The 24,699-nt window shown below is 45.3% G+C and overlaps 1 long non-coding RNA gene across 1 annotated transcript in view; it reads right to left on the bottom strand.

The window, feature by feature from the left end:
* Positions 1–713: 713 nt before the first annotated feature.
* LOC144578480 (uncharacterized) overlaps positions 714–24,699 on the bottom strand; it is a 57,401-nt gene continuing 33,415 nt past the window's right edge. Inside the window, exon 3 of the long non-coding RNA XR_013524330.1 lies at positions 714–11,062. This is a non-coding gene — a long non-coding RNA (uncharacterized LOC144578480). The remainder of the gene's footprint in view (positions 11,063–24,699) is intronic.

Here is a 24,699-nt window from a genome sequence, read left to right as displayed (position 1 = left end):
TTCTCCTGCTCTAGAATGTTTTTGAAGCACTTCTTTAAAGAGAGACAAATGAATGCTGAAGCTATACTCTCTGTAAATTTACACTTACATAAAAAGAAAACAGGTCATCCATTCATTCACCCATCTATCCATCCACCCACCAATCCATCCATTGATATATCAGTTTGTCCTTCCATTCATCCTTTCATCCTTTCTTCCATCTACCACCTACCCACTCATCCATCCTTCCATCCATTCTCCCATGCACCCACCCATCCATCCATCCATCCCATCGATTAATAAATATTTTAGCATTTTATTAGCTGGGGTCAGGGATTTTCAGGAGGTAGGCCTTGACCAACCATTTGAATTTTATTCTAACAGTAATGAGGTTTTATGTAAGGGTTTTAACCTAAGGGTAGCTTCACCTTATTTAAGTTATAATGATTACTTTGAAATACGGATGATGGACTAGGGGGGAGCAAAAGCAGAAGTCGGAAAACATATTATCTAAATAACAGTCCAACAATCCTATTGCCTTCAATCACATGGGCTTCTGCTTAATTCAACATGCACATTTTAAAAAAATGTCAACAGATATATGGAGAACAAGTAGTGTTAGGTTACATGAATAAGTTTTTTAGTGTTGATTTCTGAGATTTTGGTTTACCCATCACCTAAGCAGTGTATGCTGTACTCAGTGTAAGTCTTTTGTCCCTCACCTGTCTCCCACCCTTTCCCCGGAGTAGTCCACTGTGTCATTATTATGCCTCTACATCCTCATAGCTTAGCTCCCACTTATGAGTGAGAACATACGTTTGGTTTTCCATTCCTGAGTTACATCACTTAGAATAAGGGCCTCCAATCCCATCCAGGTTGCTGTGAGTGCATTATTTCATCCCTTTTATGACTGAGTAGTATTCCATGATGTACATATGTATATATATCACAATTTCTGTATCTATATCACAATTTCTTTATCCATTTGTTGATTGGTGAGCATTTGGGCTGGTTCCATATTTTTGCAATGGCAAATTTAAACAGGCACTTACTGAACTGCTACTGAATACCAGGTCCAGACATTTCGGGTGGAGAGATGACCACTGAATGCTTCCTTCCCTCCTTGGAGCTAATACTGCAGTGGAGGAGGGAGAGAAGACAGCTGACAGTGTGACCGGGATAGGGCAGCAGATACACAGACGCCAAGGGAGTAAGGATAGACGCCTTGACAGAGCCTAAAGAAGGCAGAGGTAAGCCTTCCAAGAGGGGCTTCTTGGAGGAATTGGTGTTTAAGCTGAGATGTAAGGATGCCTGGGACTTGGCAGGGAAGGGCACCCTTAGCAAAGAAAACAGCGTGAGTGAAGGCATAAGGCATGACACAGCAGTTTCATGTGGGAAGCCACACAAGAGCCCTTGGGGAATCAGGCAGAATATCATTGCACGGGTACGTGTATGGAGGGGTTGGGGGCAGGCGTGGCTACAGCTGACCATTGGGGTCACTGTGAATGGCAAATGAGATTCGAGATACCAGTGGAGGTTAAGTCATGACAGATCGTATGTGGATTGCATCCTGATGGTACTGGGGAGCTACTGATTATAAAAGGGAGAGGGGATAAATTCCCCTTCCTTTGCTCCTTTCTGAGTACGGAACCATGATCTGAGCACACCTGGATGAGACTGAACGTTTCAAGGCTGAGCCCTTAGGAAGCAAATTCCATATGCCATTCGTTGGTATAAGAGGTCTATGTGGGAAACGTATTTCCAGGTACAATTATTTCTCTTGCAAAAACTCAACCTGTTTTTCCTATGATACACTTATCTATTTGTTTCAAAGACTGAGAAAACAGACTTAAAAACATGAACAAAAATTTAAACCCGCAATTTTATCATCTAGTGATAACTATTTTAATGTACGTTCTGTCATTTAAAATTACATAATCATGACTTTTTATATAAATGGGATCACAGCCTGCACACTGCTGTTTTAGTCGCTTTTTGAGTTGGCAACACGGCATTAGCAGCCTCTGTGTTTCCTTCCAAGGGCTGCCAAAACAACGTGAATGGCTTAAAACAATAGACCAGTATTACAGGCTTGGAGGCTGGAAGTCCAAAGTCAACGTGCTTGCAGGGCTACGTTTCTTCCAAACCCCATACGAGAATCCTTCCTTGCCTCTTTCTGGCTTCTGGTGGTCGCTGGTCATCTTTGGTGACCCTTGGCTTACAGTTGCACAACTCCAATTTCAGCCCCTGTCAATGACATTCTCCCTGTGGCCTTCACATGGCTGCTGTTTCATAAGGACACCTTTTGTCATGGCTCCTACTGCGTGTCACCTTGACTGGACTGAGGGATACAAAGTATTAATCCTGAGTGTGTCTGCGAGGGTGTTGCCAAAAGAGATTAACATTTGAGTCAGTGGGCTGGGGAAGGCAGACCCACCCTTAATCTGGTGGGCACAATCCAATCTGCTTCCAGCGAATATAAAGCAGGCAGAAAAACGTGGAAGGGAGACACGGGCCTAGCCTCCCAGCCTACATCTTTCTCCTGTGCTGGATTGCTTCCTTCCCTCAAACATCGGACTCCAAGTTCTTCAGTTTTGGGACTTGGACTGGCTCTTTTTGCTCCTTGGCTTCAGATAGCCTACTGTGGGACTTTGTGATCATGTAAGTTAATACTTAAACTCCCCTTTATATATGTACATATATATTTTTATATGTGTGTATATGTCGATGTGTACATACATGTTTATGTCTATGTGTGTATGTGTGTATATATACACACAGGATATATACATATACACACACACACACATAGGATGTGTGTGTGTGTGTGTGTGTGTGTGTGTGTGTGTGTGTACCTCCTATTAGTTCTGTCCCTCTAAGAGAACCCTGACTACTTGGGGTCCACCTTGCTCCAGAATAACCTCACCTTCACTAACAACATTTGCAGCCACCCTATTTCCAAGGAAGGTCACACTTTGAAGTATTAGGGGTTAGGACTTTGTGAAAGGAAAATATCTTGGGCCCCCCAAATCATTAAGGTCAAAGGAAAATTCAAGCTGGAAACTGCTCAAGGCAGTCCTGCCTCCCTTTTTATTCAGCCACCTCTCTGCTCATGGAGATAGCAGATCCTACTCCGATCGCCTCCTTTGGAGAGGCATATCAGAAACTCAAATATATGTAATCATTTGTCTCTCACCGGTCTGTGACCTGGAAGCCCCCTCCCTGCTTTGAATCCCCACCTTTCTGAATGGAACCAGCGTTCATCTGACATATTGATTGATGTCTCATGTCACCCTAAAATGTATAAAACCAAGCTGTGTCCTGACTGCCTTGGGCATACGTCATCAGGACTTCCTGAGGCTGTGTCACAGGCATGTGTCCACAACCTTGTCAAAATAAACTTTCTAAATTAATGGAGACCTCATCTTTTTTTCTGATGACCCTTGGTTCAACTCATAATAGCCTCACTTGCCTTCTAACATGGTTTTTACTGGCTGTACAATATTACATTTTGTAAATGCCCAAGTGTCCCCAGGTCTATCTTTGTCACACTGAACAAGCAGTCTGCTGCATGTCCTTGTCCAGCCGTGTGTAGTGACAGCAGCCATCAGCCTGAGGACTGTGACGCTGGGAACCTTCCAAACGCACCCGATTTTCCGCTCCCTGCTAGTTCCTACTGACAGAAGAAGATGGTGGGCTCCAGGTCTCTGTAAATCCTTGCAAACACAAGAGCAAGAGCAAAAATGCAAACCTCACCTAACCAGAACAGTCCATGGATCAGAATTTTCCCCCGGGCATTCCAGTGCATGTGGATTTGACCATATTTTGAAACAAAACCAGTTCTAAGTGGTCCATTCACTTAGAATAGACCTAAATGCAACCATTATTTTATTCAACCTGCTTTATAAATGTAGGCAAAAAGTTCCAACCCAAATTTCCCAGAATGTCACACGCATTGTCCCAGAAGACATGGCATTAACCTAAAAATCAAGTCTTTGTTTTAAATCATAAAACCACCTTTTTTTTTAGCAGGAGACTGTCAGCAGCACGTCTTCACACACACACAGAGCAACAGTACTTTAAGTGTTGCCTGTTGTGGCTGCAAAGAGATTTTCAGGCACACCAGCTCCTGTGGTTATCCAAGTAGTCCAGCTGGAAGGTCCGGACCATTTGTACCTGAGGCTTCAGAATGTCCTGACTTGCCCGAACCTGCTCGGCTTATAACCGTCACCACCACACACTAGGAACTCAGCCATGTGTAGATAGACAGTCTTAGTCAATCTTTCCCAAAACATAAGAAAGTGCTGTGTTCTTCTCCCTTCTAGAAAAAACAAATGAACCCTTAGAAAACATGCTACTGGACTCAAGCTCAGCCAGCCAGAAAGTGCTGGAACTGGGTCTTGAACCTGCACTGCCCTTCTCCCCAGGCCAAGCTTGTAACCACAGAATTAACCTGTGTTGGGCTAAGACAGATTGTTGACTCCTTGAATCTTGACTCTCTTTGCCCCATGACCTTGTTTGGTTCAATAATGGCAATTTATCTCTATTTAAAAATGGATGCTGGGCAGGCGCAATGACTCAAGTTTATAATCCCAGCACTTTGGGATCACCTGAGGTCAGGAGTTTGAGATCAGCCTGACCAACATGGTGAAACCCATCTCTACTAAAAATACAAAAACTACCCAGTTGTGGTAGCAGGCAACTGTAATCTCAGATAGTCGAGAGGCTGAGGCAGGGGAATTGCTTGAACCCAGGAAGAGGAGGTTGCAGTGAGCTGAGATTGCACCACTGCACACCAGCCTGGGTGAAGAAAAATGGTGCTGGCTGAGTGCGGTGGCTCTTGCTGTAATCCCAAGACTTTGGGAGGCTAAGGTGGGTGGATCACCTGAGGTCAGGAGTTTCAGACTAGCCTGCCAACATGGAGAAACCCTGTCTCTACTAAAAATACAAAAATTAGCTGGGTGTGGTGGCAGACACCTGTAATTCCAGCTACTCAGGAGGCTGAGGTGAAATCATTGCTTGAACCCAGGAGGTGGAGGTTGCAGTGAGCCAAGTTGCACCACCACACTCCAGCCTGGGCAACAGAGCAAGACTCCGTTGCAATAAAAAAAAAAAATTAAAAAAAATGGATGCTATCATGTATGCTTTAGAGAACACCATCCCTCGCTCTATGGTGTATGACTGGGTATTACTTCTGCTGAGAACAGGAATAGTGTTTAATGATTTTCCAGATCATGGGGGTGAGTGCACAGTCACTGATAGGAGGGAACCTTTACAGGGATCCACAGGACCCCAAAGTGTTTGAGAATATGATTTTGTGAGCATATGTGTTTTGCTGGGAGTTAGTCCATATTGCTCCTCATGAGAATTTATAAGGTCCTTGGGACTCAGAAATAAACCAGAACCCATATGACTTCATGTGTGTGTGGCATGTTTTTGGGAAAATACAGTTTTTCCTTTATGCATAAACGTCTATTGTCTTTCTGTATCAGTATCTCAGTGGACAGAGCACTTCAAGAGACCTCCAACCCATGCACACAGCAGGTGCTTAGGGAAGTAAGTGATGCATCTAGGGGTCTGGGCAGTTCATCATCTGAGCACCATCACCGAATGCGTCTGGACTATACCTTCAGAGTGTTCCTGGAAACCCTCACCCTCTGGCCCTCCATCTCTGCTGCAAGCACCTTGTTCCATGCCACCGCAGGCCACTGTTGTTACTGATCTGTATGCTTTTACTTTTGGTTTCTTCTCTCCTTTAGCCTCACAGAAGCTGAAATATCTAATCCTGCTCTCCCCTCCCCTGCTTTTTTTTGTTGAGTTGTAGTTTCACTCCTGTCATCCAAGCTGGAGTGCAATGGCGTGATCCCGGCTCACGGCAACCTCCGCCTCTTGGGTTCAAGTGATTCTCTTGCCTCAGCCTCCTGACTAGCTATGATTACAGGTGCACACTACCATGCCTAGCTAATATCTCTGTAGTTTTAGTAGAGACAGGGTTTCTCCACGTTGCCCAGGCTGGTCTTAAACTCCTGACCTCAGGTGATCGACCCACCTTGGCCTCCCAAAGTGCTGGGATTACAGGCATAGCCACAAGAGGTTTCCCTCTGCCCTAGAATACAGAAGCTCATGACCGCAACTGCAAAACTGAAATGCCTAGCCTTTCTCCTCTCCTCTTCCTTCACTCCACTCTGGCTACACTGGCTTCTGCCCTTTGAAGGCACTGATTTTGTTACTCCTTGGTCTTTGCACTTTCTGGCATCTTCTGCCCCTAGATCTCTGCAAGGCCACACGTTTCGCATCATCCAGTTTTCCCTGCAATGCTGCCTTCTCAGAGAAGTATCCCTGGACCTCCTTCTAAGGGAATTTGGTGATTGCTTTCCTTCACAACTTTTATTGCCATTAAAACATGATCTTTTGGCCAGGCATGGTGACTCATGCCTATAATCCCAGTACATTGGGAGGCCGAGGTGGGTAGATCACAAGGTGAGGAGATTGAGACCATCCTGGCCAACACAGTGAAACTGTCTCTACTAAAAATATGAAAAATTAGCCAGGCATGGTGGCACACACCTGTAGTCCCTGCTACTCAGGAGGCTGAGACAGGAGAATCGCTTGAACCCAGGAGGCAAAGGATGCAGTGAGCCGAGATCGTGTCCGCCACTGCACTCCAGTCTGGGTGACAGAGCGAGATTCCATCTCAACAAGCAAACAAATAAAACCATGATCTTTTAGAGTTAATTATTATCTGGGATACCTGCTAGGCTGTAGGCTCTGTCGGGAAGTGTCTGAAAACCTAGATCCTTGATAAGTATTTGCCAAGAAGGGGAAGGGATGGGTAGATGCGCTGGGCCATCAGCAAAGTTGAAGCTCACCAGACCCCAGCTTCCTTCCTTCTGGGATGCTTGAAACAGACAAGTGTCAACATGTGGAGCAAGGTAAATGACTCCCTCCTCCAAAGCATGGGAGGCTCATTTTCACCCCACTTAGCAGTGAATTATGTTACCTGCTGGTGAGGACAACGCCACGAGGCCCATAATTAGTTCCCTGATTATTCACAATTGAAGCAATCATGGCTAACGGATGGTGTTCCCACAAAAACCTGTAGGAGAGCCAGGCCATTTGGCAGGGACTGCGTTCCCAAGAAGGCAGATCAATTTCTGTTAGATTTGTTTAAAAATAACAGATAAACAATGCAGAGCAGGCTGCAAGGTTTGGGTTCCTCCTTTTCCAAAATTTGGGGAAAGAAAGCCGACTGAAATTACCAGCTAGGAACAAAACAGGCAGACCACATTCGCGGCTCAATCGGATTCCCCTATAATCAGAGCTAATAACTGTATTTTTCTACTACTAAACAATTCTGTTATTTTAAAGCTAACTATACCGAGCTGGCTAAATACTACTCGGGCTAGCCACAGAGAAGACTCCTCTGAAATGCAGCAATGATGCCCATTTTTTTCCACTTCGTTCTAATTTTGTTCCTGGCTGAAGGGTGACCTGCTGACTTTTGCCGGGAGAGAGGCCACAGGGGCATCTGGGGAGATTTTTTTAAGGAACCTAGAATTTCACACCTTTCCCTGGAACACAAAGGAAACAGATCCGTATGTTTTCAAGGATCATGAATTTCAAAGGCTTCTCGACCTGAATTCACTCTTAATCTGAGCTCTTTCTCGACCTCTGCTATTCCTCAAATATCTAAATTATGTCCCTTTCTCAGCTAAGTCCTTCAGTGACTTCCCACTGCCATTAAGATACACCTAAGCCACTTAGGTGGCTGGCATGGCCCTGTCTGCTGGTCCCTCATCTACTTCTTTAGGTCTAACTTCCTCCACCCACCCCCAACTCCCTTTCCTTCATGTTCCCACTACAGTGAATTGTGATCTGCATGTAGCAGCATGATAGAGGCCATGGGCTCTGGCAGCCAGGATGCCTGCTTCTAACTCTAGCTCAGCCATTTATCAGCTATGTGACCCCTCTGGGCCTCAGTGGCCTCATCTAGAACATGAGGGTCATGGAAGTACTTGCCCTGTAAGGTAGCTCTGACTGTAGATGCATTAACAACTACACGGTGCTGAGATACGGGCTGATGTGCACCCGAGTGCCTGGGAGAGACTGGTCATCAGCACTACTCTTTCTCTTTTTTGAGATGGAATTTCACTCTTGTTGCTCAGACTGGAGTGCAATGGTGTGATCTCGGCTCACTGCAACCTCCACCTCCTGGGTTCAAGTACTTCTCCTGCCTCAGCCACCTGAGTAGCTGGGATTACGGTTACTCAGGCACCTGCCACCATGCCCATGCCTCGTGTATTTTTTGTAGAGATGGGGTTTCACCATGTTGGCCAGGCTGGTCTGGAAATCCTGACCTCAGGTGATCCTCCACCTTGGCCTCCCAAAGTCTTAGGATTACAGGTGTGAGCACAGCGTCCGGCCAGCACTATCCTTCTAAGGTGCTTTATATCCTCTTTGCTTATGTGTTTTCTGTTGTCAGGATTATTCTTTCTGCCCCTAATTCTTTGTTCTCTTATTTGACTCATCTTTTGATATTTAGCTTAGACATGACCTATGCATGGAATCCTTCCAGATGCCATAGGCTTCCTCTGGAACCAACATCTTCCTCAACTGCCTCCGTCACAGACATTGTCCCCTGTGTGTTTTAATTACCTATTTGTGTGTCTGTCTCATCACCACCTCAGCGCTACTGACCTAACAACATTTGGGGCCAGATTATTCTTTGTTGTAGGGGGCTGTCATGTATACTATGGGATGTTTAGCACCACCCTGGTGTCTATGCACTAGAGGATGGTAGCATCCCTCCCCAGCCCCCAGTTGTGACTATGACATGGCCTAGTGTCCCTGGGTGGGGGCAGATATGAAATCGCCCCTGGTTGAAACCACTGCACCAAACTATAAGCTGAGTGGACAGGAAATGCATCTGTCCTTCTCACCCCAATTCTCTAAGCACCCAGAATAGCACCAAGTGCTTATTTGGTCCTTAATCAGTGTCTGTGGAACGGATGAATGGAGAGTCTGCAATGAGCAGCAAAGCAAGTTCCAGGTGAAAGTGAGAAGACCCAGGTTCACTTCCTGGATGTGCCAGTCCTGGCTGTGTGACTTGGAAAGGCCCAAGTTTGATTCCCTGGAAGTGACTTGAATGCGCATCCTTCTGTGGTCACAGATAGCAGCATCACCTGGGAATTTGCTAGAAATCCTCATTCTCTGGATCCCCCTAGACTCAGTGAATCAGAATTGCGGGGAGGAGCTCTGAAACCTGTGTTTTCACAAGCTCTCTAGGAGTTTCTGATTCATTCCTCTCCAGTTCTCAGATCAACCCTGGCTGCCGTTAGAATTCACCTGGAAGGATTTTTAAGGACAGGATGCTTAGGAAGCTAGATTTCCCCCAGTCCCCTTGCACGAGAAGCTCTGGTATTGAGGCTGACCGTTGGTAGTTTTCATCTGCTTCAGCTGATTCCAGCGCACACACAGCTAGGACTGAGGTGTTCTCAACGTGCAGAGGCTGTTCTGAATCTCTGTGCTTCCCTCGTTAAAGCTTTCGGGAGCTGCATTAACTCTTTCAGTCCACCAGAGGGCCATTTACAGCACTAAGGGACGGGGTTATCATTTCAGGGCATGGGGCACATAGAGCCATGGATCGTAAATACACAGGTGGAAGTAAGTGTCCAAGACCTTCCTGGACACTTAGCCCTACCTGGAAAAATGCCAGGCCGTAGTGTGAAGCAACAGAAGTGACTCTAAGGCGTGATCATGCTCTTGCAATAACCCTGGGACAGCCGAGAGGAACAGGCGAACCACAACCAAGATTCTCTAGTTAACCCACTAGTTTAAAAAGCCATGTTCAAGTATTCTCTTTATAAATTTGTGTCTGAAGCCCTGGTGTCCCTGGGTTCATGAAAGCTTTTTTTTGTTCAGAAGGTGGCTGCGGTTTTGTATTCAGAGTGGATGTGAAGTCAGGCATACCTGTGTTTCTGAGAATGCTGTTTCCCTCCTCTGGACTCAGATTTAATTTTATTATTTTATTAATTTTTTTGAGATGGAGTCTCACTCTGTTGCCCAGATTGGAATGCAATGGTATGATCTCGGCTCACTGCAACCTCCACCTCCAGGTTCAAGTGATTCTCGTGCCTCAGCCTCCTGGGTAACTTCGATCACAGGTGCCTGACACTACGCCGGGATAATTTTTGTAGTTTTAGTAGAGATGGGGTTTCACCATGTTGGCCAGGCTGGTCTCTAACTCCTGACCTTACCTGATCCTCCCACCTCGGCCTCCCAAAGGGCTGATATTACAGGTGTGAGCCACCATGCCTGGCCTGGACCTCAGATTTTAAATGAGGGTAATGAAGCTTAGCTGGCTCAGCTGCGATGAGGTTCAACATAGGTGAACAGGTGAAACACCAGCTTACAACAATCACTTAATAAGTCTGTTGTTCTGAAATGCACCCCAGGACCAGCAGCATTACCAGGAAACTTGCTAGAAATGCACATTTTAAAATCCTCCTCCAAATACTGAATTGGCAACTTTGGGGGTGGAGTAAATAACTTAGCTTCTCTGAGTGTCAATTTTCTCATTTATAAAACCAGAATAATAACAGTACCTGCCTCTCAGAGACCCACTGTAAGGGTTAAATGAGATATGCACATAAACTTCTCAGCACAGTTCTGGCAGATAGCGAGAGCTCTGTAAATGGTAGCTTTCATTGTTACTTCAATTATTATCATCTTCCAAGCTCCCTGCCCCATGCAAGTCTTGGAAAGAACCGTTCGCACAAGTATCTGTTGTTGAACTTTGCAAAATACCGTATTTTGACTCTGATCACTCCATGTGGACTACAACTTGCAGAACAGGGGTTCAGTACAGCAATATGCCACGTGTCTACCTTGGCCAGCGTGATAACTCATTCTGAGAGGCGCCATCTGTGTTAGTCAGTTTTCACACTGCTATCAAGAACTTCTCTGAGACTAGGTCATTTAGAAAGGAAAGAGGTTTAACGGACTCACAGTTCTGCATGGTTCGGGAGACCGCAGAAAACGTCCAGTCACGCCAGAAGAAGCAGGCACCTTCTTCACCACGCAGCTGAAGAAAGGGAGAAGCACAAAGGTGAAACTTCCAAATTCTTATAAAACCATCAGATCTCGTGAGACCTCACTATCATGAGAACAGCATGGGGGAGACTGCCCCTGTGGTCCACATACCTCCCTCCCTTGATATGTGGGGGTTACAATTTGAAATGCAATTTGGGTGGGGACACAGAGCCAAACCATATCACTAACACTCGGAGCAATGTAACTCTTTACTGGAGGGTCCCACTATGGACTGTGATCTATTTAGTTCTACACAGCTGTCAGAGATACTGGCTTTCCTGCCACCAACCGAATGAGCTTGGGGCAGGGAAAAGAACCACAAACAAACAGCAGACAGGACCTGAAAGATATTCCGCTCATGGCCAGAGAAAATGAAAACGATACTGTGGGAGGGAAACTGAGTCAGCTCTGAGTGGCCTTGCGGCAGTGACAGAGAACCTTCCAGACGAATCAATGGAGGCAGAGGGGTGTCTGATGTTTGCGGGCATCTGAAACTGTCAGAGCTGAATTTTCAAGGTTGGAGAGACAGAGGTAGAAGGTGGGATGGAAAGTTACCTTCATGCATTGCAAGTTTCGATAATTAGGGTGAGAAGTGGAGAATCCTCAGCTGGAGACAGTTTACCTTCTGCAAAAGTGGGCTTTACTTTCTCTTTTCTTGCAAGGGATTATTTTCCTGCTCTCATCTCCTGAGTCTCCCCAACTGGCCCCAGGATCTAAGACCCACATTTTCCTGGGGGCTTCACTGGTCATTAGCTAAAAAGAAGTTGAATGAAGCTGGGGCTCTCTGCAGTTATTAAGGGTTGAGCATGCTAATGCCTTGAGAGGGAGAAATTTATCTAAAATACATGGGCAAGAGCAAACAATTCTCACTGAGGACTGAGGAATGCATACCTCACCTAAAAGCATTTAAATTGAAACACAAAATTAAAGCAAATTACACTGATAAAACTAATTACATACATGATATGAATATATAACACACATATTGCCTGTGTGACTTAAATGCGAAGTAACAATAGGAATGGCAGCATGGAACTACATTCCAGTTGCTGTGGATTTGGGTGCACCTGTTTCCGCTTCCTGGAAAGTAGTGGCTTTTCATGATCTGTCAGCCGAAGAAACAACACTGTGCTGCTCTAAGTGGTGCTGACAGGGATTGATTCCAATGTGAATTAGACGAAGCTGGTTTGGACAGACAATGAGTTGGGGAAAGCTGGGACATTTCCCCTGTGACAAAGTCCTTCCACAAGCAGAGACTCTCCAGTCCGACAGGGATCCCTGGGCGTTGCAAGAAATCCATTCAGCATGAAGTCTGAATGCCAGCTCTGCTACCTTTAGCTGCTTGATCTTGAACTTGTTCTTAATGTCTCTGACTCAGTTTCCCCATATGGAAAATTGGAAAGATTACCCTTACCTTTGAGAATTGCCATGAATCAAAGATTGTTGACTGAGTGTCCAGCAGTGTACCTGGCACGCAGCAGACTTTCAACCAATGGTTCTTATTGGTACAATTACTAGCATTACTGCCACCACCACTGTATCACTCCAAAAATATGATCCAGGGTGTGAATATGAAATGGCAGGGTGAATTATTGTTGAGAACAGAGGAATGGCAGACTACAGAATTTTAGGAGAATGTGTTATTCATAGGAGATGCATGCTGAGGTATTGGGGTGAAGCATCATGATACATAAAACTGACTTTCAAATGGTTCAGAAGAACATCTCTGTGTGTGTATGTGTGTGTGTGTTTGCATGTGTGTACATGTAGAGAGAGAGAGAGCTCTTGAAAGAGCAGAAAATGCAGTGTCAACAATTTAGAATCTAAGGCAAAGGATATACAGCGGTCACTGTACTAGACTATTCTTTCAGCCTTTGTCTGAAGCCAGGCTTCCTCGGTTCCAATCTTCACCCACTTACTAGCTGTGTGATGACTTCTGGCAAATGAAACACTCAGTGCCTCAGTTTCCCTATCTTAAGATGGGAATCATTCAAATGCCTACCTCAAAGGGCTTTTGTGAGAATGAAATGAGTTAATGTATTTAGAACCATCTATTGAACGAAGTGCTCAGTATTTGCTAACTCCATGTTAGCTATTTGTGGTCAGATAGATAAATGTATAAATAGATCAGCTGATAGAGAGAGGTGAGTAATAAGATGGGGAGAGGAAGGAGGGAGAAAAAACTAGAAAGAAGGAAGGAAAGAAGGGAGAGCATGAGGAAGGGAGGAGAGAGGGAAAGAGGGAAGAAGGGAGGAAGTAAAAGAGAGGGAGGGAGGAAGGAAAGGAGAGAAGAAGGAAGGAAGGAAAGAGGAAGGAGGAGAGACAGCTGGAAGATCTCATCACTCATAATGAATAATGTTTTATTTATAGTTTTCAGTGACCTTCAATTTTTCTGCACTTGGTATGAATTACTTTATCAATGAGTTAAACGTTATTACAAGTACATATATAAATTATATAATGCCCCCACCCAGGTTTCAGCCTGCAAACACAGCTGGAAGACGCTGGTCTCTCCACACAGGTGTTCATCACCCTGTGTGGGCGTGGGCAGGAGCTTGGAACACCAGAGTTTTTGAGACATGGAGTGACCCCCTGGCACCCAGAGTAGAGGTGCCCTTGCTCCCTATCCATCTGTTCCTTCTCACCCGAGAAGCCGCCACCCTCCAAAGTCAATTTCAGTGCCATCTCACTGTCAGTGGTGCCCTTGTGGATATGGGAGTCCTGTTCGGCCAAGGATGGAGCCTCTCTAATGGTAATGCATGCAGAATAGGGCTGGCACCTGGATTGCATTTTAAACACATCCTGCGCCATTAGGCAGCCCTCATCATTGAGCAGACTGATGGCTGCGTTGCAGGGACCTCCACGCCCAGCAAGCTCAGCCGGTTCATCCGGCTGGGGCATCCTGCCAAGAACCTTCAGTTGTGAAGCGGCCACTCTTAGGTTAACAGGCCTGGGGAGACCTGAGGAGGAGACAGCAGCCTGGTGTCTGCCTCCTGGGAATTTAAATCAAGATTAGGGGGTCAAGCCATGAGGAGCATCCCAGCCACTCTCCTGGGGGCACAGATTCTACCCATGGAATAATAAGGGCTTTCTTTTTCACACATCTCTCTGCAACTTGCTCTAGCACCGCAGCCACTCTAACCTTCTTTTCTTTTCTCCAACACAGCTGGAACACTCCTTATGTAGGACCTTCACACGGGTGAATCCTTCTCTCTAGAACATTCTTCCCTCTGCTGGTTTCCTTCTTGCTGTCCAACTCACCTCTCCAGGAAGCCCTCCTAGATCCCATAATATCAAGAGGTTGCCCCCACCTCATTGTCTTTTATCTTTTTATGAAACAGAGTCTTGCCCCATTGCCCAGGCTGGAGTGCAGTGGCGCAATCTTGGCTCACTGCAACCTCCACCTCCCAGGTTTAAGCGATTCTCCTGCCTCAGTCTCCCAAGTAGCTTTAATTGCAAGCACCACACCCAGCTAATTTTTGCCGTTTTAAATAGACAGGTTTTCACCATGTTGGCCAGACTGGTCTTGAACTCCTGGCCTCAAGTGATCTGCCTGCCTGGGCCTCCCAAGTGTTGGAATTACCGGCATGAGCCACTGCACCCAGCCTTTTATCTTGATACTTTCTTTTTCTCTGGGCCTCAGCTTCTTCCTTTGTAAGTGGGGGTAACAATTGTGTGGAAAATCCTCTCCTTGGTCAACTTTTCTGCTATGTTCTGTGTTCCTTTGGCTGATCAGTGGGTTCGTATGTCCTCTGGGTGGATTAGTCAATGAGAGGCAGGCAGAGAGGAGATGGATGGAATTATTCATTGATCCTCTGGGCTTTCCTGCCTACCTATTGCATAGTGCTGAGTTCCTATTTTCAGGCTTTCTGATGGATACCTGTGTTCTTGGTTCTATTAGGTCGGGGCAAAATAATTATGGTTTTTGCCGTTATTTATTTTTTATGTATTTATTGTTTTGAGACAGGGTTTCACTCTGTCGCCCAGGCTGGAGTGCAGTGGCAGCATCTTGGCTCACTGCAACCTCCTCCTCCCAGGTTCAAGTGATTCTCCTGCCTCACCCTCCTGGTTAGCTGGGACTATAAGCACCTGCCACTGCACCTGGCTAATTTTTTATTTTAGTAGAGACGGGGTTCTGCCATGTTGGTCAGGCTGGTCTCAAACTCTGATCTCAGGTGAGCTGTCCACCTCAGCCTCCCAAAGTGCTGGGATTACAGGCATAAGCCACTATGTCCGGCCTTTTGCCATTACTTATTATTATATTTGAAGTTCTGGAGTACATGTACAGATCTTGCAGGATTGTTGCATAGATATACACATGCCATGGTGGTTTGCTGCCACCATCCCTTTGTCACCTACATTAGGTATTTCTCCTAATGTTATTGCTTCCCAATCTCCCCACCCCCACTATCCCTCCCCTAGACCCCCACCCCCAACACACCCCAGCGTGTGATGTTCCCCTGCCTGTGTCCATGTGTTCTCATTGTTCACCACCCACTTATGAGTGAGAACATGCAGTGTTTGATTTTCTGCTCTTGTGTCAGTTTGCTGAGAGTGATGGTTTCCACATTCATCCATGTCCCTGCAAAGGACATGAACTCTTCCTTTTTTATGGCTGCATAGTATTCCATGGTGTATATGTGCCACATTTTCTTTATCCATTCTGTCATTGATGGGCATTTGGGTTGGTTCCAAGTCTTTGCTATTGTTAACAGTGCCACAATGAAGATATGTGTGCATGTGTCTTTATAATAAAATGATTTATAATCCTTTGGGTATATACCCAGTAACGGAATTGCTGGGTCAAATGGTATTTCTATTTCAAGGTCCTTGAGGAACTGCCACACTGTCTTCCACAATGGTTGAACTAGTTTACACTCCCACCAACAGTGTAAAACTGTTCCTATTTCTCCACATCCTCTCCAGCATCTGTTGTCTCTAGATTTTTTAATGATAACCATTCTAACTGGTGTGAGATGGGATCTCAATGTGGTTTTGATTTACATTACTTTTAATCAAAGCATTCCTCCTGTGCTTCTTCGGCACCAAAGGTGGTAACAGCTCCCTGATGCAGCCAGTGCCTCGGTGTCTCTCTGTCCCTTGTAGGTTTCCTTGGGCCTGGCCATACATTTGTAAATTGTCCCTTCGCTGCACTAACCTCAGTAATCCCTCTGACTGTGTCATCTGCTACTTACCAGGATGCTGACCTACGTAATAACATCCCCTATCTCATATGTCATGAGGAGTAAAGTGATTTCAGTGCAATATGCCTAGTAAGTGCTAAGATTATTATTTGCTATTGTTTCCTTCCTATCACTTACCACACTTTGCATTAATTGCCATGCTAACTGCTCACTACTTTTCTCTCTGGTTAATCAACAATTTGCATGAAGAGGGAGTCTCTGCCTGTGCCTGTTCATTCAACCTCATGATGTTCCCTTGTTAGATGCGAAATAAGGCCTCAGAAAATATCTGATGAGTGAACAAATGAATGAATGAAAGAAGGAGGGCTGGTTTTCACCTTCCAAAGGACTTTTATATATCATGTTGAATTGTGTGGTAAAGTACGCATATTCGATTGTTTTTGTTTTGTAAAGACAGCAATTTCACAAGGCTTTACCTATTACAACATCTGCTTTGATCCATGAGGAATAGAATCACAGTTTAGTGCATAATTAGACTGAGAAGAACGGAGGGAAAAGTGGAAGAGTGAAATGCTGCCTGAGAGCCTGTTATGTGCTCAGGTTGTCTGTGAGCATTTGACGAACATGATTTATTTTGATTTTCCCAAGGTTATTATCATAACAACAGATGCATCATTATTCCTTCGTTGGAAGACTCACCCCTGGTTACTGTATTAGTCAGGGTTCTCTAAGGGGACAGAACTCATAGGATGGATGTACACACAAAGGGGAGTTCATTAAGGAGCATGGACTCACATGATCATAAGATGAGGTCTCACAATAGCTCATCTGTAAGCTGAGGAGCAAGGAAGCCAGTCCAAGCTCCAAAGCCTCAAAAGTAGGGAAGCTGACGGCGCAGCCTTCAGTCTGTGGCCAAATGTCCAAGAATCCCCAAGCAGAAGAACCTGGAGTCTGATGTTCAAAGGCAGGAAACATCCAGCCCAGGAGAAAGACGTAGGCTGGGAGATTCAGCCAGTCTATTCTTTACACGTTCTTCTGCCTGCCTTTATTCTGGCTTCATTGTTAGCTGATTGGATGGTACCCACCCAGATTGAGGGTGGGTCGGCCTTTCCCAGTTCACTGACTCAAATCTCCTTTGGCAACACCCTCACAGACACACCCAGGAAGAATACTTGGCGTCCTTCAATCCAATCAAGCTGACAACATTAACCACAGTCACCAAGCTGGAGGCTCATAGAGCTGGCTTCCATTCCTCACGTGTTTCACTCTAAATGTCATGCTTTTCCCACACAGCAGTTAACCCACTGAGAGACCCCGGAGAGTCTCTTGTACCTGCATGCAGGGAGAGGTATAAAAAAGTATCTGGTTGGGCGCGGTGGCTCATGCCTGTAATCCCAGCACTTTGGGAGGCCTAGGCGGGTGGATCACGAGGTCAAGAGATCGAGACCATCCTGGTCAACATGGTGAAACCCCGTCTCTACTAAAAATACAAAAAATTAGCTAGGCATGGTGGCGTGTGCCTGTAGTCCCAGCTACCCAGGAGGCTGAGGCAGGAGAATTGCCTGAACCCAGGAGGCGGAGGTTGTGGTGAGCCAAGATAGTGCCATTGCACTCCAGCCTGGGTAACAAGATCAAAAGTCCGTCTCAAAAAAAAAAAAAAGTATCTGTTTGTAATAGCTTTAAACAAATGAGAACAACCCCACATGTCCACTGGGGGAGAAAGAGTAAATAAATGGAAACATTTAGACACCAAAATAGTGTGGCCATAATGTGAATGAATTAGCGGTGCCCATATCGCCTGTAATAGATGTGAAGTAAAAATTTACTCTCAAAAAATACCTCAGTGTAACACCGTTTTATATCAAGGTTTACAAATATGCAAAACACTACGGCATTGGGAGTAGCGGCTCATGCCAGTAATCCCAGCACTTTGGGAGGCTGAGGCGGGCAGATAGTTTGAACCCAGGGGTTCAAGACTAGCTTGAGCAATATGGTGAAACTGTCTCTACAAAGAACATAAAAAATTAGCTGGGCATGGTGGTGCACACGTGTGCTCTCAGCTACTCAGGAGGCTGAAGTGGGAGGATCGATTGAGCCCAGGAGGTCAAGGCTGCAGTGAGCTAAGATCTCACCACTTCACTCCAGCCTGGGCAGCAGAGTGAGACTCCATCTCAAAACAGAAACAAACCACCACTGGGCATTATTGAAGGATACAACGATGTCATTACAAAGCACTCAAATTCAAGGAATCACATACACCAAATTCAACATTGTGGTAGAAGGGGTGGGATGCTACGTTAGGGGAGTGACTGAGGGGTCTCTGTGGTTCCTGCGACGTTTTTCTTAAGCAGAGAGGGTGTTTGTTATATTATTGTACACTTATTTTCCTAACAGAAATATTTCACTTATTTTTAAAAGTGGCGCCTTGACTAGGGACACCAGCTGGTTAAGGATGGAGCTGGACATGTCACATAAGCCTTGCGACTCTTGGCTGAGTGCTCTTTCCCCTACAGTGAGCTGTCTAAACACAGGGTAATTATCTCCCTTGTGCAACTTGGGAAGAGGTGAAAGGATATTGAGTAACCCTTCCTTGCCTCCTCCCCGCCCTGATTACTGCCTTACCAACACCCCGGATACCTTCTTTCTTGTTGTTCATGTTGCTGGCTTCTCAGAATATAGTTTGGTTTCTGCATGACTTCGTGCAAAAAAGAGAAACTTCCTTTTATTGACTCAATCCAAAGTCTCAAGAAGATCAGACCAAGTAACGCTCCTATCAAGAAGCTAGCATGGCAGGCACTCCTGTTTGCCAGGCCAATGATCCTATGTTAACAGGGACTGTCTCTTACAACAGAAATCCAAAAAGGGAGCGACTTGCATTCCCAGCCTCCCTATGGCATGGCCCATTACCTCATCTCCATAAAGGGAAAATCTGCTGAGGGATTTCTGGGGAAATACACACCCTGTTTCCCTCTGGGAAATTTCCCTCTGTAAAAAGGAAGAGGTGCAAGAAAGCTGCCATCTCTCTTTCTGCTTTGTATGTTGTCATGCAAGGATGTGATGTTTGGAGCTGTGGCAGCCACCTTGTGACCATGAGGAAAGGACCAAGAGAATAAATGAGAAGCTACTGCTGACCTGTTGAATGATCTCTGGAGTTGCTTGTCTCTCAATTGCTTCTTAAGTGGGAATAAAAATGAATCAACATTGCTTATCCACTTTTACGCTAGTGTTCTCTTACTAGCAAACAAAATCATATCATCAGACTCCCCTAAGGAAAGACAGATAAGCAGGTCTGTGGTCCAGGTACAAATCATCTAGACACACACACTTAGACATCATCTGCACACAAGCATTTAGATGGGATCTGTTAAAAACCATACATAGAAGTTTGCCAATCCCTGGCTTAGCCCCCACCACAACTTCTTCCTGTTCTTTGGATAAGAGTCAAAATCCTTTGGCCAAGTGACGTGGCTCACATCTGTAATCCCAGCACTTTGGGAGGCTGAGGCAGGCAGATTGCCTGAGGTCAGGAGTTTCAGACCAGCCTGGCAAACATGGTGAAACCAAGTTTCTATTAAAAATATAAAAAAGTAGCCAGGTGTGGTGGCATGTGCCTGTAATCCCAGCTACTTGGGAGGCTGAGGCAGGGGAATTGCTTGAGTCAGGGAGGTGGAGGTTGCAGTGGGTCGAGATAATGCCACTGCACTCCAGCCTGGGTGATGGAGCAAGACTCCATCTCAAAAAAAAAAAAAATCCTTGGCAAGACCTTCCAGGCCTAGCCCAACTGGTCCCTGCCTGCTTCCTGACTCTACCTGGGCCACTCTTCCTATATGACTCACAGGGTTCCCACACATAAGTCTTGTTGTTTTATTTTGGTTTGGCTTCCCCAGTTTGCCAAACCCTTGTCAGTTCAGGGCATCTGCATGAGCTTGTCTCTCTGCCTCAAAAGTGCCTTCCCTCACCCCTTGCCTGGACAACTTCTAAATCTTCCCCATTCTTGCCCCAACTATGTCTGCTTCAGGGAAATCTTCCCATTTTTGGTAGATCCCTAATATTTACATATCTCATAAGGCCATTTTTTTCTTCCTAACCCTGATCACATATTATATTTACTTTTTTTTTTTTTTTTTGAGACGGAGTCTTGCTCTGTCACCCAGGCTGGAGTGAAGTGATGCAATCTCAGCTCACTGCAACCTCTTCAACCAATTCTCCTGGCTCAGCCTCCCAAGTAGCTGGGATTATAGATGCCCGCTACTATGCCTGGCTAATTTTTGTATTTTTAGTAGAGACAGGGTTTCACCATGTTGGCCAGGCTGGTCCCGATATATTTACTTCTTTTTCTATGCATATATGTTTCTTCGACCTGCCCCTGACAATGGAATTGAATTCCATTGGGGTGGAGACTGTGTCGGTCTTTAGTGTCCCTCCACTGTAACCCAAAATATGGCCATCACCTTATTTTCTCAAAGTAAAGGTCTGAGCAGATCACCTCCATTCTCAAGATGAGTTAAGATAATAAATGTGGCTGGGTGTAGTGGCTCATACCTGTGATCTCAGCACTTTGGAAGGCCAAGGTAGAAGCATTGCCTGAGGCCAGGAATTTGAGACCAGCCTGAGCAACACAGTGACACTCTGTCCCTACAGAAACATTTAAACAATTAGCGGGAGGTGGTGCTATGTGCCTGTAGTCCCAGCTACTCAGGAGGCTGAGGCAGGAGGGTTTCTTGAACCCAGGAGTCTGAGGCTGCAGTGAGCTATGATCGCACCACTGCATTCCAGCCTGGGTGACAGAGTGAGGGCACCGTCTCAAAAAGAAGGAAGAAAAAAGAAAGAAATGCTAGCTGGTATTATGTCTCTTCATTGCCTATAGTTTAATTCAGTGTCCTTAGCCTGGCATTTACGGTCACATTTAATTCCTCTCCTTCTTCATTCATTCAGCAAATACTTATTAAACACCAACATGCTCCAGGCACAGTTCTAGGCAATTACGTGCCTTTCCTCCTTTATCTTCCCTCCACTTCTAAGTCATCTGCCATTCACACCGCTTCATCTTCACTCACATTACTCAAGTTTTCCTCTAACCCACATACTAAATACTATTTTCCCCATATTTTTCACTCAAATTCTTTATTTTGTCTAAAATGCCTGTCTTATTCTGTACCTACTCAATAACTCCTCACCTGTCTTTTAAACTCTACCCTCAATATTTTACACAAAAATATTTATTAAGCACCTTTGATGCACATCCTGGTCTCTTGTATCAGACTGGACATGCCAGAGACCAGGACCTGCAAAAAAGGTGCTTGATAAATATTTTTGCAATCGGAGATTCCGGGGGGGGCGCAGGTCACGTATGTGGCTCCTCACTGTACCTATGCAATGCCAGACACATAGTTAGTGCACATGGCCTGCTGAATTGTGGGAAGGAGAAAGCAGCTTGAGCAGCCTCTTTTGCTTTAAAGGCTTAAAGCCTCTGAGCCAAGAGTCTCCAAATATTTTTGATCATGAACACCTCCCTCCAAAAGAGTGAATGGGCACCCCAGTATGAGACTGATTTTATATTTATACACTGAAATTATGTACTCTCCAGATGACAGATAATGCACAAGCCAAAAAAAAAGAGACTTTGCAAGCATGAGATGAAAGAAAATAAAATTCAATAGAAATTCTCACGGTTTTCATCCAGCACTTCTTGGACCAAGTTGGCCATCCCCATTTGAGAGACTGGTCTAACCTCAGAAGATAACTGACTCTCTCTGGCTCACGTGGTGGGGCTATGAGGATCGTTTGGGAAAGGCAGCGCATTTTGACTGCAATGACAGGGAACTATTTGGCCTGGGGCTCCTATTTCTGTTACATCCTGTGACCCTGGCATCTCTGTTCATCGGTGCTTCCTTGGACCTTGCCCCTTGAAACTAACAGATTGGCCACTTTTTTTTTTTCCTCCTCTTCCTTGCCTCATCCATGACCTGGGATTGACCTCATCCATGACCCGGAATTGACCTGCCTATCACTGAAATAATTGAAATAATTCTTGAATTATTTCCATTATAATTTCATTGAAATAATAAGCAGCAGGCTATAAATCTGGGTGGAATCTGAGAGCTGGTTAGGAAGGTACCAGGCCCTTCTCTTGCTTGGGTTTCTGCTGCAGATGAAGCAGTAACCTTGACTTCTCAAGATAGCCGGGGGATTTCTGCAAACATCTCATGCTTGAGAAAGCAAACCTGCCAGGAGACATGTCCAGATACTGTTTTCTTCTGGGCGTCACAACAATTTATGAAGAGCCATACCATCGCAGCCCCCATCCTGCTGGGTCTGCTGCACGGCAAAATGAGTTTCAGCTGCTTCCCCAAGTGTCTCCAACTGGCCCCACCTCTGCAGAAAGCAGCCCCCTTAGCAACTGCCCAGACTGCATCTCTGACACCCTGTCAAGGTCAGCATCCAGAGCCTGGCCTGGACACATCATTTAGGCCTAGGGCTTCAGTGCAGACTCTTTGCCACATGCCCCCTCTTGGACTGGCCAGGAGCCTGGGAGTAAAACTGCCAGATGTGCTGTTAAGATAACCCACTCTTCATGGCCTGGGTCCTGCCTGACAGGGTGACCAATCACCCTAGTTTGTCTGAAACTGTCTCACTTTAGCACTGAATGTCCCATGTCTTGGGCTCTCCCTCAGTCCAGGAAGGACTGACTACATAATTTGCAGGGTCCATTGCAAAATTAAAATGCAGGGATCTTCTTCAAAAATTATGAAGATTTTCAAGATTGAGACAACAGGATGTTAAACCAAATAAGGTGTGCTTCTGAGCATAGGGACCTATGTGTCTGCCCAATTTACACACTCAGGAAGCCATTCCTCGTCCCAGGCAACTCAAAACAGTTGTTAACTCTACTCCCTATACAGAGATCCAGAAAAAATAATGTATTGTTAATTTTATGAGGTTGTTCATTTCTTACAGAAACGTGCCGAGACAACAGCTCTTGCTCCCATCTTTCCATTCTCCCCACACCAATGCCAGAACTTTCTGGAATACGAAATCATGCCACTTCCCATCTTAAAGCCCTCAAGGCCCTCCCACCATCTATTGTATTCTCAAATGTGACTAATACTAATAATACAAATTAGAGACTCCTGGCATTATTTTTACTGTACTGTTGCTTAAATATGTGCCAACATAAAACTCAGCATAAACTTTGTATGCTAATAATAGCTCTTATAGAATGGTAAAACCACACTTATAAATTTAAAAAATAAGATGATAGAACTAATAAAATTCAAATTAACAACATTCCTTTAATGGGACAGATGAGTTTGTTTTGCCGAAACTAAAATGCCGCTCGCAGAGTGATTATGGCCTTGGGCTGGCTGCGGCGAGGTGAGTTATTTTTCACGGAAGCGCTTCTTCGTGCTCTGGTCACTGCAAGGCTTAGTTCCTCACGTGGTATCCAGCTGGGACACATCTGTTTGAACATTTGAGCTGACACTATTTGAACCTTACCTGATACAAAATCACCCTCTGTAGATCCAATCCACCTCTGATCTTTTCCCATCAACCCATGATGCTGAAAGACATTCTAACTGGCACCAATGGCATCATAAATATAAACGCAAACATGGTCATTGAAATCCCACTGCAGTGTCAAGTTATCAATAGTCCACCCAAATAAACTAAACATGCCTAATTTAAAAAGTATGACTGAAAGAAAAAGAATATAATAATAACTAGCATATGTTAAGCAACTACTGTGTGTCAGGCCCTGTTCTAAGAACTTGGCTTGAGATAACTTATTCCGTCTTCACAACTCTGTAAGGCCAGCACTATTGCTATTGCCATATGACAGATGAGAAAACTGAAGCTGAGAGAGGTTATGTTGACTTATCCTGAGTCACTCACCAGGGGTGCAGAATTTTTCAAAGAAAAGTCCTCAGTATGAACTCACAGACCTCTGATCAGGAATCAGGGATCTTATGGCGTTCCTGGGTTCCAGCCCCGGATCACCAGCTCACAGACTGAGCTTTGGCAATACAGGGCTTTCTTCATCTTGCCCACCGACTCCCTACCCTTTTCTTATTCTGATTCTCCTCTCATTGTACCTCCATACTTCTGGGCTAACTTGAAACTCCAAGAGGACAGCAAGCTCTTTGACACTTTCCTTACCTTTGAAGTCTTCCCTCTGCATGGAATGATCTTACCCCTTCTCTGCTGGAAATGGACTATGTGTCCTTAAAAATGCTCAGTGGCATCTCTAGGGTGCTCTTCCCAAATACAGTTGACTCTGTAACAATACAGGCTTGGAGTGTGCTTGAAGTTCATCTCCATGTATACATGAATTTTTTTCAATAAAAATTACACCAAGTGTGCCTGCCTCTCCTGCCTCCCCTTCCATCTACTCTCCCTCTTCCACTTCTGCCACCCAGGACAGCAGGACCAGCTCCTCTTCTTCCTCCTCTTTCATTCACTCAACGTGAAGATGACAAGGCTGAAG

Source organism: Callithrix jacchus, chromosome 12 (genome assembly GCF_049354715.1).
Source record: "Callithrix jacchus isolate 240 chromosome 12, calJac240_pri, whole genome shotgun sequence".
NCBI lineage: Eukaryota > Metazoa > Chordata > Mammalia > Primates > Cebidae > Callithrix > Callithrix jacchus.
The sequence above is the reverse complement of the archived record's forward strand: the minus strand, read 5'-3'. Positions and strand labels throughout refer to the sequence as shown.